Raw genomic sequence first — 12390 nt, forward strand, 5'->3', positions numbered from 1 at the left:
TTACTTATCTCAGTTTTCAAAAATAAGATAATTTCTAAATTTTTATTTATTTATATATCCCTAGTCTAAAAATGAGGATTACTTTACACATCCAAATCTTTACCGTGTAACTTTATGTACGTTAGAGAGATAATAAATCTTGATATATATGTATTTTTCTAAAAAGTTTACACCATAAATCTTAGAAAATACTTTATTTTTATCGTTTTAAAAATAATTGTAACCCAAAAATATAATATTGTAGCACAATTACGTATTAGAATTCTTATTATCATTTATTTAAACTATATCATACGAAAATTATAATTAAAAATCAATAAAAATAAAATATTAAAGTTACTAAATAAATAAATATGTTATTATATTAATAATTAATTAGACCAAGTTATTAAATTAATAATTAATTAAAAAACTAAAATTATTAATTAATTAAGAAATATATGGATTTTCAAAAAATACTATGAAAAACCGCCATAATGCCGCCGGAAATTCTTCTGAAAAATTAGTCCGCCGAAAAGTCGTCAGAAATTCTTCTGAAAAATTAGGCCGCCGGAAAATCGCCGGAAAAATCCGCCGGTCATTGACGATTTTCCTGTAGTGTTATATATTTTAAAATATAAAATTATATTCAACCATAAAAATTCATGTAAAGAAGCTAAGAGATCAATTACTATATTTATTTTAACTTTGTAAACTCTAACTACAAAAGAATAAAACTAGAGAAAATACATAAATAAAATAAAATATGAATCCCATATTTCCTTGACTCGCCTGGATCATGATCCTTTCCTAAAAAATATGTAAAACTACAAAAGTGAATTAACAACTCAGTAGGTTACCATAACCTACAACTAAAATTAATACAAGCCAATATGAATAATATACATGTAATCATTCAATCATTATTAATAAGAACATATAACTATAAAATTATATAATAATCAATAAAATAGTAACATATCATATGATCAGTAAACATGAGTATAATTGTATTGTTAAGTGTAGTAAGTAAACATATGAATAGTGATCAATATGTTTTGTTAATCCCAAACCTAGTAGTTACAAAACAGTTTATCCAACATCTTATTACACCAGCGCATTTGTTATTATCATATACATGTCGTACAATATTTATGTTATACATGTATATCATCTAAATTATGTGATTCATATATATCAAATACTTTTATATCATTTTTCTTCTTATTGCCAGTGTTGGGCGTATTGGAGATTTGGAAATAATAGCAAGTGTTTTTATTTTGTATAATTCACAGGTAAGTTGGGTTATCAAATGGGTTGACAGGTTGGATTCAGATTCGCTTAAAATTGATTTGACCCAAATCCACTCAATTAGAAGCTTACATGTTTAATAAACGGGGCAAAAACATCAACCCGGATTTGACTAGATAGCAACCTGAATGATTAAAATCGGACCCGTTAACCCATTTTTGTTAAAAGAATTATAACTTATTAACTATAAAATTTTGGATAGTTGATCAAAAATAAAAACATTATACCCACAAGTACAAAATAAATAAATATATTAAATGGGTCGTTTTTTCTCTATAAAAAGTTTGCAGGTTAAGATGAACCGACCTGCTTAATAAATAGGTCGTAAAATGCAATCTGAACTCAACCCATTTATTAAATGGGTTAACTCGAATCCGAATAGGATCCCAACTAACTTCGAGTCGAGTTGACAGTTTGGGTAATTTATTCTTCAACAAACTTCTTTGTTAGAGAATAGCATCCCAACTGTTCTTATATGGGAATAAATTTGAATTGATTGAAGAGAGATATATAATTCTTAATCTCATTTTTAGTATGTTTCTCTTCTTTTTACTTTGCTTTATGAATATCTTTTTTTATGATAATGATGCTTTCACATCATGGAGACATCCTTATCACAATAATTTCTTCTGTAGAAAAAAGAAGAAATGAACTGCTCATCTAAGTTAACTTCAAGAGCAAGTGTCCATGAAGGAAATTTTGAGATTTTTGGCATGTTTTGCTCTCACTAAAAGCAATTTGTGAACATAGGCAAAAGCCTTTGATTCTTATTTTATTTGAGAGATTTTTTTGGTATAGTTGATTTGATATATGGATTCCTATCAGTCGGCAAAAGGTAATAACCAGCATATCTTTTGAAATCAACTTTTTTTTTCCTCTTTCTTCTCAGCTTTTCTTCAACTGATATAAGAACAGGCAACTTCATGCCTTTCATTAGAGTCGTAAGTAAGTCAAATTTGCTCCTAAGCCAACTTATACTCGACTAAATAATGAGCTCGTGAGATCTAGAATATCTTCTTTCTGATAAATTTTCCTAGTTTTTATTTTCTTATTTTAAAAAAAAAAAAACTATGGAGATGATTTGTACATATTATAAATTTATAAAATGCTATGTGAAGATAACTTAGATATTATATTATCTAAAAAAAATTAATTAATTGAAGATAAATTGACAAAATAATAACTAGAAGAATAACATAAGGGACAAAAAGATGCATATATGATTTAAGTGTATTATTCAAAGACGTAAAAGAAGACATTCATTCGTTAAGAGAATTAGAGTAATAAGAGTACAATATAATAATATATCTATATTAAGTACAAAGATATCTCTAAAAAGTGTTATAAGCTATATGTTTGTAGGTTATAAAGATTGATCTCCCTCTCCTTTTTTCAGAAGTCAAACTACTACTATTAGTATTATTGCTCGTCCCAAATGATCATCATGGGCGGTCCTTGTGTGATTTTCGCGACGCTGGAAGCTTCAACCACTTACTGAGCTCTCGTATTATTGTATTTTCCATTTATTTTTTTCCTGCGTTTTCTTATGTTGTAACGGTTGTTTTATTTGAATAGAATTTTGTTTAAAAAAAAAAAAATTGAAGTTTAATTTAATGGTGACATAGACGTTTTAACACCAATTGTTAAAACATATAGATGTTTTGAATTAAGTGTCTCTCATAACATTCATAGGTGCGAAGTGACATAGATGATATATGTTATAATGTAAGCGTGATAAGTATTTATAGATGCATAAGATCAATGCATTAGATAGCTATGTGCAAAGAATAAATAGATGGTGAAGTGACTTGGCTGATAGGTTTAATTGTGTTAGCACAACATTAAGAGTTAGGGAAAGAAGTGGCTTACATGTGAGGGTTTGTGTGGATTTTTTTTAAAAAAACTCATTGTAATCATCTTTTAATATTATCAATTCTAGATTGGTTATCATAATTTAGTAGGATATTAATACTCGTCATTTCTCATGTAAATTATTTGGATCATCCAGCTAAATTGGTGGAGGTTTTATTTTATACTAGTTAAGTTCAGTGCCACGTGATTTTGAAAGAAAAATTAAAACATTTAGTGATATTAATCACATATGTTAGACCTTTATTTAGATAACTTCCTTTGGCTAAATAGTTAGGATATTGATCAAGTGATTCCTAAGCTATTTTAATGGATTTGAATGGGTTGAAGTTGTAGTATTCATCAATTATATACTTAGTTTGGCTTAATTAATGAATTATAAACCATCATCGAAGCACACATGATTATTATGATCAATGCTCATTTTGATGGGGGTTATGGGCTAAAGATATATAATATATGGGCATCAGCTGGCAATATATTGTTAGCATTTAATCAAGAGCAATTGAATGTTATCAAGTCTCTTTATCATAATAATAAGAGACATGTATATAAATCTAGAAGAATATTCATAAGGTTTATGCCTTTATTTCTAGCCTTCATGTGTAAGGATAATCTTTCTCCCCGTTGGTTAGAAACTCATTTAAAAATAGAGAGTAAATGAGTACTTCTAAAATTAGGGTCAACTGTAGTTTGATTTTATGGCTCTTCCAACATGAAACATCATGATTCATTAATATAATGTTATGTTCATCATGTTATTGTGGCTATTATGTTATCCTCTATTTCTATTATCAGTGCCTTAAACATGCATTTATGAACTTATCATATAAGCTATAAATTGGGCATGCAAATAAATGAATTTGAATGCTATTAAATTGTTATGAATGTCTATGGAATAAGTTTATGATACAAATACTATAAATCATATGAGTATGAACTATTAATCCAAGCTTACGAACATCAATCTAAATCTTTTGGACCCTAATTGCTCAGTACTTGAAGCAAGTTGGTGGTTGTTCAAATTTCACAAGGGTGAAAGATCTCGATAGTCAAGCTAGTTAATGAACTCCCTAACAGCCAATTTTCACTCTCATATAATGCTTTAATCCTTATATTACCTCAAAATATGATTAAGGTTATTGAGGTTAAAGGGTTCATGCCATAAATCAATATATCGTATTGTTTTATATAATAGTTAAACTGGAGGACTCTCAACAGGATTTAGTTCATCTCGAGCAGGAGAAGAATATCCCCTAATAGAGCTACAGGATGGAGGCTCAAAAGTGCTCGGCTTGAACTCAAAAATATTTTATTAGACATTCTAATATTCAGTTGTGTGGTTCTTGTGCAATCTTGACAATTGAAGTGCAAATTAAACTTCAATATCGCATATAATAATATAGATTCTAGTACCTCATCATATTATTAAAATTTTATTAGAATAAAAAAAATATTATAATGACCACAACAATTAGTGCTATTTAGATTTTATCTAATCCTATAATTGTTTTTTAAGTAACAAGATGTTTTAAATCTAATCAAGTTAGAATTTACATATATAAAATGTTGATATGGTCAGTGCATGTTCAACACGTTATTAAGACAACATGATGTCCAAGTTAATATCTCTTGACTAAAACAAAGCAAATTAACCCTTTACACATGACATGACATGACTCTTGACTTGACACTTCTGATGAGTATCATTTTCTCGGTTATTTAAAATAAGAAAGAATGCATTGAACTATTCATAAGCATACCTACTCCTTTTGAAATCTGCTTCAAAGCTAATGATTTTTATGTGTAAGTTGCTGTCATGTAATTTAAGAAGTTGTAATGATTTTTCGTTGTTTAATTTTCTCAAGAATTTGTACTCTACGTTTGGGACAGTTTTCTTATGATTTTTTACAGGAGTTTTGTATAATGGGGGATTGAGATTTTGGACGAAAAAGTCAATAATAAGAGTGCATGTTTTAGATGTATTGGATCTATTGCTCAAAGTGATCGTGAAATAGATCAGAATATTATTAGTAGAATTCAAGTTGGATGGTTGAAGTGAAAGAATGCATTTGACTTGTTGTGTGATAGAAAAATCCTCATAAACTTAAGAAAAAATTCTATAAGATAGTCGGCTATTAAAAGAGAAGCATAATATTAAGTTAAGTGTTATAGATATGAAGATGCTTAGGTGAATGAGTGGTTTTACTCTTAGAGACAGGATATAAAACGAGCATATATGTGAAAAGGTTATAGTAGTTAGCTCCATTGGAAGATAAGAATAGAGAGAGTTGCCTTAGATGTTTTGGTCACAAAAAATGGAGGCCTTCTGATGACCTGATTAGGAGTGTAAACGTATTTGATTTGTCTTATGTTAAGAAAGGTAGAGGTGAACCTAAAAAAACTTAATAAAAAAATATTAGAAATGATCTTTCTTTATTAGATTTAAATGAGACTTTGACTCATAAAAGAATACAATGTACAAAAAAGATTCATGTAAAGTTAAAATAATAGGCTACCCCCATGTAGTGGGACAAAGGCTTGATGTTGTTGTTTGTTTGTTGTTGTTGTTTAGCTTGAAGTAAAATGAACACAATATAAAATCCAAAATTTGTGGTGGCAAGTAGCTAACGATGGGTGGCCGCAAGTGGCGTGGTAGTCACAATGGATGGCAAATCGGTGGATGATAGGGAGAGATGTGAGTGGCATCGAAGGCAATGGCGGCTGGATTTATTGCATATGAAAAAAATAATATTTAATTTATTTAAACTAGCTCATGAGTCGATGAGTCAGGCTTAATCAAATTCGAACTCGAGCTCATGGCTTAATAAACTCAAAATTTTTGCATTGATTTTACTTTAGACCGAACACTATTTTAAAAACTTTTATATTTACTTCAAACTAAATAACCCCTAAAAATTTTCATTCAATTAAAATTATATTAAACATCAAGAATCTTTGGCAATATTTAAAGGATATGTGCCATACTAAAGTAATATATTTTTTAATATTAAAATAAAAGATAAAAACAATGAAAATAAACTGAGATGATACTTACATAATATTTAACATTTGTTAATATTAATGTGTTTATCAATCAATGTCAAAAAAAAAAAAAAAATCAATGTCACCTTGAAACTAGTAAACTATTTCTCTTACATTGCACCTTCTACTTTTCATCCCTTTCAGTTTTCTCCCTCCAACCCTAAAGTAAAAGAAGATTATTTTAATGCATGTTTTGCACAAGTTTTTTTTTTTAACGGGGAATCTACTGGCTGCCACTTCAAAAGCAGTGCTTCACGGCTTAATTAATCCCTCGACGGAACCTAGCGACGCAATCCACCGATATCAGGGTCACACTAGCTTTGCCCCATTGAAGAGACGAGGCGGTAGTAGAGGGGATTCTAATCCAGAATTAGAGGTTTCTAACCGTGCTCGCCTAAAAACCACCCTAAACCTCCGTAGATAAAACGAGCAATATCTCGTAAAATAATTTCTTCTACCTTGTATCTAGACAGGTGTTGGTGAAAGTCTTTTCTGGATTAAGTGTACGTGGACTTATACTTCTCATAGCAGGAAAAAATTGGTAGAAGGACAGAAACAATATAATCGTTTGAAAGCTGCGTGCAAGGGAGTGGAACGGGAGATTCATTGTATCTTTCGTGAGAGAAAAGGGGTGGAACGGGAGATGCATTGAATCTGTTATGACTTATGAGAGGAAAATGAGAGATGGTATTGAAGAAAAAAAATGCTTAACAGATGTAGCGCTGTCACGGTTAGGAAAATTTTTTACTTAGACTTGGGAAGTCAATTAGGAGCCGTCATATCTCATTGCATGATGTGGCAGCACATTCGATATCCGCATGGAATAATCTCTCCATGACTAGATGATCATATATGATGGTGGAAGTAGAGGATAATTTTCAATGAATGAAGATATAGCACAGCTCAAGCTATTTAATTATCTTTGATCTGTGAGCGTATGGCATGATGATTATGGCTTTTGTTATTGGTACAGAGCCGCCTCCTCTCCTTGTGAATGTAGTATTAGTTAGGTCATCTTAAACCGAACAACAAAAAGATAATATTTGATTTCTGAGCGTGTACAGTGTGACGTCTCAATATTGACATCACACTATTCACAAATATATATATTTTAATCATGAAACAGATAGAGGAGGAAGAAGATGATGAATTATCCTATCCAATGGAGCTTTTGACGGAGAGAACTATCGACGATAGAGAGGAAACAATTCTGCCAGAAATTGGGTGTAGGAACTTAATCTCTGACGAAAAAGGCGAATGTAGTTTTAGAGAAAATTGTATATTCATATTGATAACTTGGTCAAGTAATTAAAAAAAAAATCTTAATTTGTAAATGAATATAATAATTTAATAAATGAGAAAGAACATACACAAAATATCCTTTTTTGATGTTAGAAATAAAATTTAGTTGGAGATGAGTTACTTTTTGATATGATTGTTACTGTATTTTGAAGTGAAAATGAGTTTTTTTGTTGGAGATACTCTTAAGGCTACATTTGGGACAGCTTTCTTTATGTTTCTTAAAGTCATTTTTTAGTACAATAATTTTAATTTTTTACTAAAAAAAACTGCTTTAAATAGTAAAAAAGTCATCTCAAACGAACCATAAGTCCAAACCAAACAAACTTTTGTGGCACTTAATGTTTTTGAAGTTATTTTGTGGATCACCTTACTCATCATTTGGTTAATGCTTTAATAATGTAAAGCTAAAAACTTCTTTTCTAAACAATCATGTGCTTCATGATCTCTCTTGGACACTTGAAATCCTTCCTTCTTAGGCTGATTTACTAATTTAGGTTGTGAAATGTTTTCTTACAACTTCTTTTCCTGTCTTAGTACTCTTCATTGATCTCTTACAATAAAGTCCATGAAATAATATTTTGGATTAGTAAACATAGATTTTTTAGTTTGGTTACTTTTTCACTAGAGATGGTTTTATGATAATGTTTAAAAGATCATGAAGAATTTAGATGTGGATCACTCTGATGTAGCTTACTAGAAGATCACTCATCTCAAGAGTGCTCTTGCACGTGGACACTTAACTTTGAAATATAATGAAGCTCCCCATTATTACTAAAAGAAGCTTCAATGGTTAAGATATTAACTTTATTCTGCTTAATAAGTTTCAAATAACATAATTCAAAAGAGCATTTTCAAAGTTATGGAGGTTAAATTGAGTTTAGTTGTACAAAATTATAAGTCATCTTTGATACGTCACTAAAAATCGCCTTAGTTCGGAACGAATCTCGAGATGTATCTTAATTAGCAACTTCCAAAATTAAATTCAAGAGCATCCAAACTCCAATTTTAGCAAACATATAGTCAAATTTAACGTCTCAAAGTGACAAGCACAACGACTCCAAAATCGGTCCAATTTAAGCCTGAATAGGTCAAAATCGGGTGGCCAGAACACATTTTGGAGGTTCAAAACACAAATTAGATGAACAAATGAGATCAAAATATAGCATCCTTATAGTTGAATCGAGCGCCTAGATAAGGCAAATCCAACGAGCCTAAGAACACTTAATTCTGACATCATTTGGACATATAAATACTTAACAAGCGCTTTATGATTAAGGAAATCAATATGGGTTGTCTGATTGAACACTCCAAATTTGCCCCCTACTTCTCACATGAAGAGGGGCATGGACAATTTGAGGAGGTAGGACCTTTTGCTGAAATTGGAGAGAATTTTGAGGCTTCGAGGATCTTAGTGTTCTACCCAATCATCACCACCGGTGAACTTTCGTGGACCACCGCTCGCCCGCCGACTACGGCCCATCTGACCATCGTCACCCACTGACTATGATCCCTCAGGCCTCCATCGCCCACCAACTACAGTCTCTTCGACCATCGTCACCTGCCGACTACGATTACTTCGACGACCATCGTCTACCGAATACAGTCCCTCCAAAGATCGTTGCCAGCCGACTATGGTCCCTGTTGTAAACCCTTTTAAGTAAAAAAAAAAAAAAGCTAAACTCTTAAAGCATTAAGACTCCTTTTGGTAAATAGTTGTCTCTTGAGAAGTTACACCAATATAACAAAACTATAAGGCCTTTTGGCTAAAGTACACAACATCTCGATATTTAAGAGTTTGGGTTGTTACAAATGATATCAGAGCAATACACTAGTTTGAAGATGTGAATCAAGTGACATATATATAAGACATAGTGTTATGCCATGGGAGTCGCCCCTTGAATCCTATATGGAAAAAAGTGCTACATGGAGGGAGTCACGACTTGAACTTTTAGGGGCCACATCTAGAATCATATCTACTTGGTGAATAATTTTAGGATAAAGATACTAATGAGCATGTCAGTTACTTAAGTGGAATAGATTATGAAATCCTTTAATTAAAAAGAAGCTAAACTCTTAAACTATTCCATTAAGTTTGAAAATTTAGTGTAATGGTTGAAATTTCATTAAAAAACTACGTAGTTAAGCGTGTTTAACCCTAATAAATTTTGGGATAGGTGACCTACTGAAAAGTTACACCAATAGGAAAAAATTATGAAGCTCTTAGGTTAAAGCATATAATATTTCAACATTTAAGAGTTTGGGCTATTACACCTGCGCCCACCTCTGCTTGCCAACTACAGTCCCTCCGACCTTTGTTGCCCGTCGACTATGGCCCCTCCATCGCTGGCCGACTATCATCCCTCCAACCACCTTAACTGCAATCCTTGCGACCTCCATCACCCATCAACTACGGCCCCTTCGACCACTATCGCCTACTGATTACGGTCCCTCTGATTACCATCGCCCGCCGACTACGGTCCCTCCAACATCCATCCCTCACTGACGGACCACCTTTGCCCGTCGAATACGATCTCGTCGCCCTTTTCATATGGTCCCTTCTTCCTTCGTCGCCCGATGACTATGTTCCCTCCGACTACCATCGCCCGTAGACTACGCTCCCTCAGACCTTTGTCACCCTCCAATTACGATCTCTCCGACTTGAGTTGATTGCCGACTACAGTCCATCGTTGTCCAACTACATTCCCTCCGACAACCATCATCCGACTATAATCACATGATCGAACTAACTTTTTTTTGAGAATAGCTCTCATATCACTAGATTCTTCCAATTAAACTACATAACGTGTTCTGTATGATGTATATTTACTACAGCAGGCCAAAGCCTTCCCACCAAGGAAAGACCTCATTTGTAATCAACAATAAATACAGTAAAATCATTTTAACCGGGTCAAGCCCTATCATTTTTTTTTTAGGATTTTTCACGTAAAAATCTTGGTGGCTCTTATAACTCTTGCACTCATCTCTCTCATATGTCTATGTGTTGGATCTTAGTACAAATCTTAGACACTAAGCTCTATATCTCTCTACCACTGCAAATATTTTGGGACGTAACCACATTATAATTAAATTTTTTGAAACTTTATTTTTTACGATGATTTAATAGGATATACCCATCCTAACAAAGACCCAATAATTAAAAAAATATTCCTCATAGAGAACAATTTTTAGAGGAATTCCTAAGGAAAGTTTGTGGAGTGCAACTAGTTGGTTTTCATACTTAACCATTGGCCTAATTTTACAAAACCTTGGTGCATGAATAGAATAATTTTTCATTAATATTAAATATTTATTTATTTAAAAATAATATTTAATAAAAATACTTTAAAAAAAACATCGATGCAAAAATTTTATATCTCCATTAACAAACATTTTATAAAAAAATCTATTAAATTTTCATGCAAAAATTCCATTCTATTATACCTCAGATAGGGCTGCAAACGAACCGAGCCGAGCTGAGTATGTGAGTGTTCATGTTTGTGTTCATTTAATATCAGCTTGTTCAAGTTTGGTTCATGTTTGTGTTCATGTTTGGTTCATTTAAATTAATGAGTGTCCATGTTCGGTTCATGTTCGGTTCATGTTCAGTTCATGTTTGTTCGTTTAGTGCTTATCGAGTTTATTCGCAAACATATTTAACTATTTTTTTTTAACTATCAAATAAACACGTTCATGAACATATCTATGAACAAATACATTTATAATAAAAGTAATTGTCTCATAAAGACAATGATTATTTATATTTATTAATTCTATAGTCAAAGATTAATTATTTTTATCGAGCTTATTCACGAGTTCAAAACTGAATACGAATCAAGCTTAATGTCGAGCTTGCTCACGAACTTCAAATGATGTTATTCGTGAACATAAATGAGCTGAACGCATTAGTGTTCAAGTTTGTTTATTTAAGAATCGAGTATTTAAATATTGTTCAAGTTTGTTTGTTTAGTTAATTAAAAGATCACAAACAAGCTTTAATCGAACCGAACAACGAGTAGCTAGTCGAACGTTTGGTTCGCTTGCAGCCCTAACCTTAGACATCAAATTAATTTTTTATTCGATTCCCCGCAAGCTAATATTTTTACTAAATTTTATTTTGATCTAGTTTTAGTTTACTAGCTTCAATTAAGCTTTCTCAAAATTAATTTAAATTAAAAATTTGTTTGGGATAGTTTTTTTTTACTTCATTTTTCCGGAAGCAGCCACGATTTGTTTTTGTTTGACTAATTTTTTTATTGTATTCTTAATGATTTTTTTTAAATGCAGGATAACTATTATTTACAACTAAAATATTGAAATTATTTTATTCATAATAATTTTTATAAAACTTCGCAGCGGCCTCAAACAGGATAAATTCTTATGCCAACACCAGAAGCCGTCTGAAGACGAATCAGTATGCGACCTTCATTTTTTTATTGTATACCTTTATTGTATAACACTATATACTGGGTGATGTGGAGTATTCTGATTCACCTTCGGACAATCCAGCGACCGCACATAATTATTTTCCATAGCCTAAGTTAATTAAAAATTAATAAATATCAAATAAAATTTATTCGAAAACAGGTCCATTTCGACCCGACACGGGCAATCAAAATCAGCTCTTCTCACCCGCAATCGGCACCTGCGATTCCTAAATAAATTTATCAAAAGAATAATTAAATTATTAGAAAAATAAAAATAAAATAATAATAAATATGAAAAGCGCGCATTCATGAGTTGATATCACGAATCAAATAAAAAGTGAATTGCCGTCACGCAATCACGGCGGAAAAAGCTACGTATCTGCGTGACAGCGATACGTGTGATCTATAATGGACGGCTGATCGAATCTGTCACAAAATCGCTTTTACTTAGCTAAACCGA

This window comes from Dendrobium catenatum, unplaced genomic scaffold (genome assembly GCF_001605985.2).
Source record: "Dendrobium catenatum unplaced genomic scaffold, ASM160598v2 fragScaff_scaffold_793, whole genome shotgun sequence".
Classification (NCBI taxonomy): domain Eukaryota; kingdom Viridiplantae; phylum Streptophyta; class Magnoliopsida; order Asparagales; family Orchidaceae; genus Dendrobium; species Dendrobium catenatum.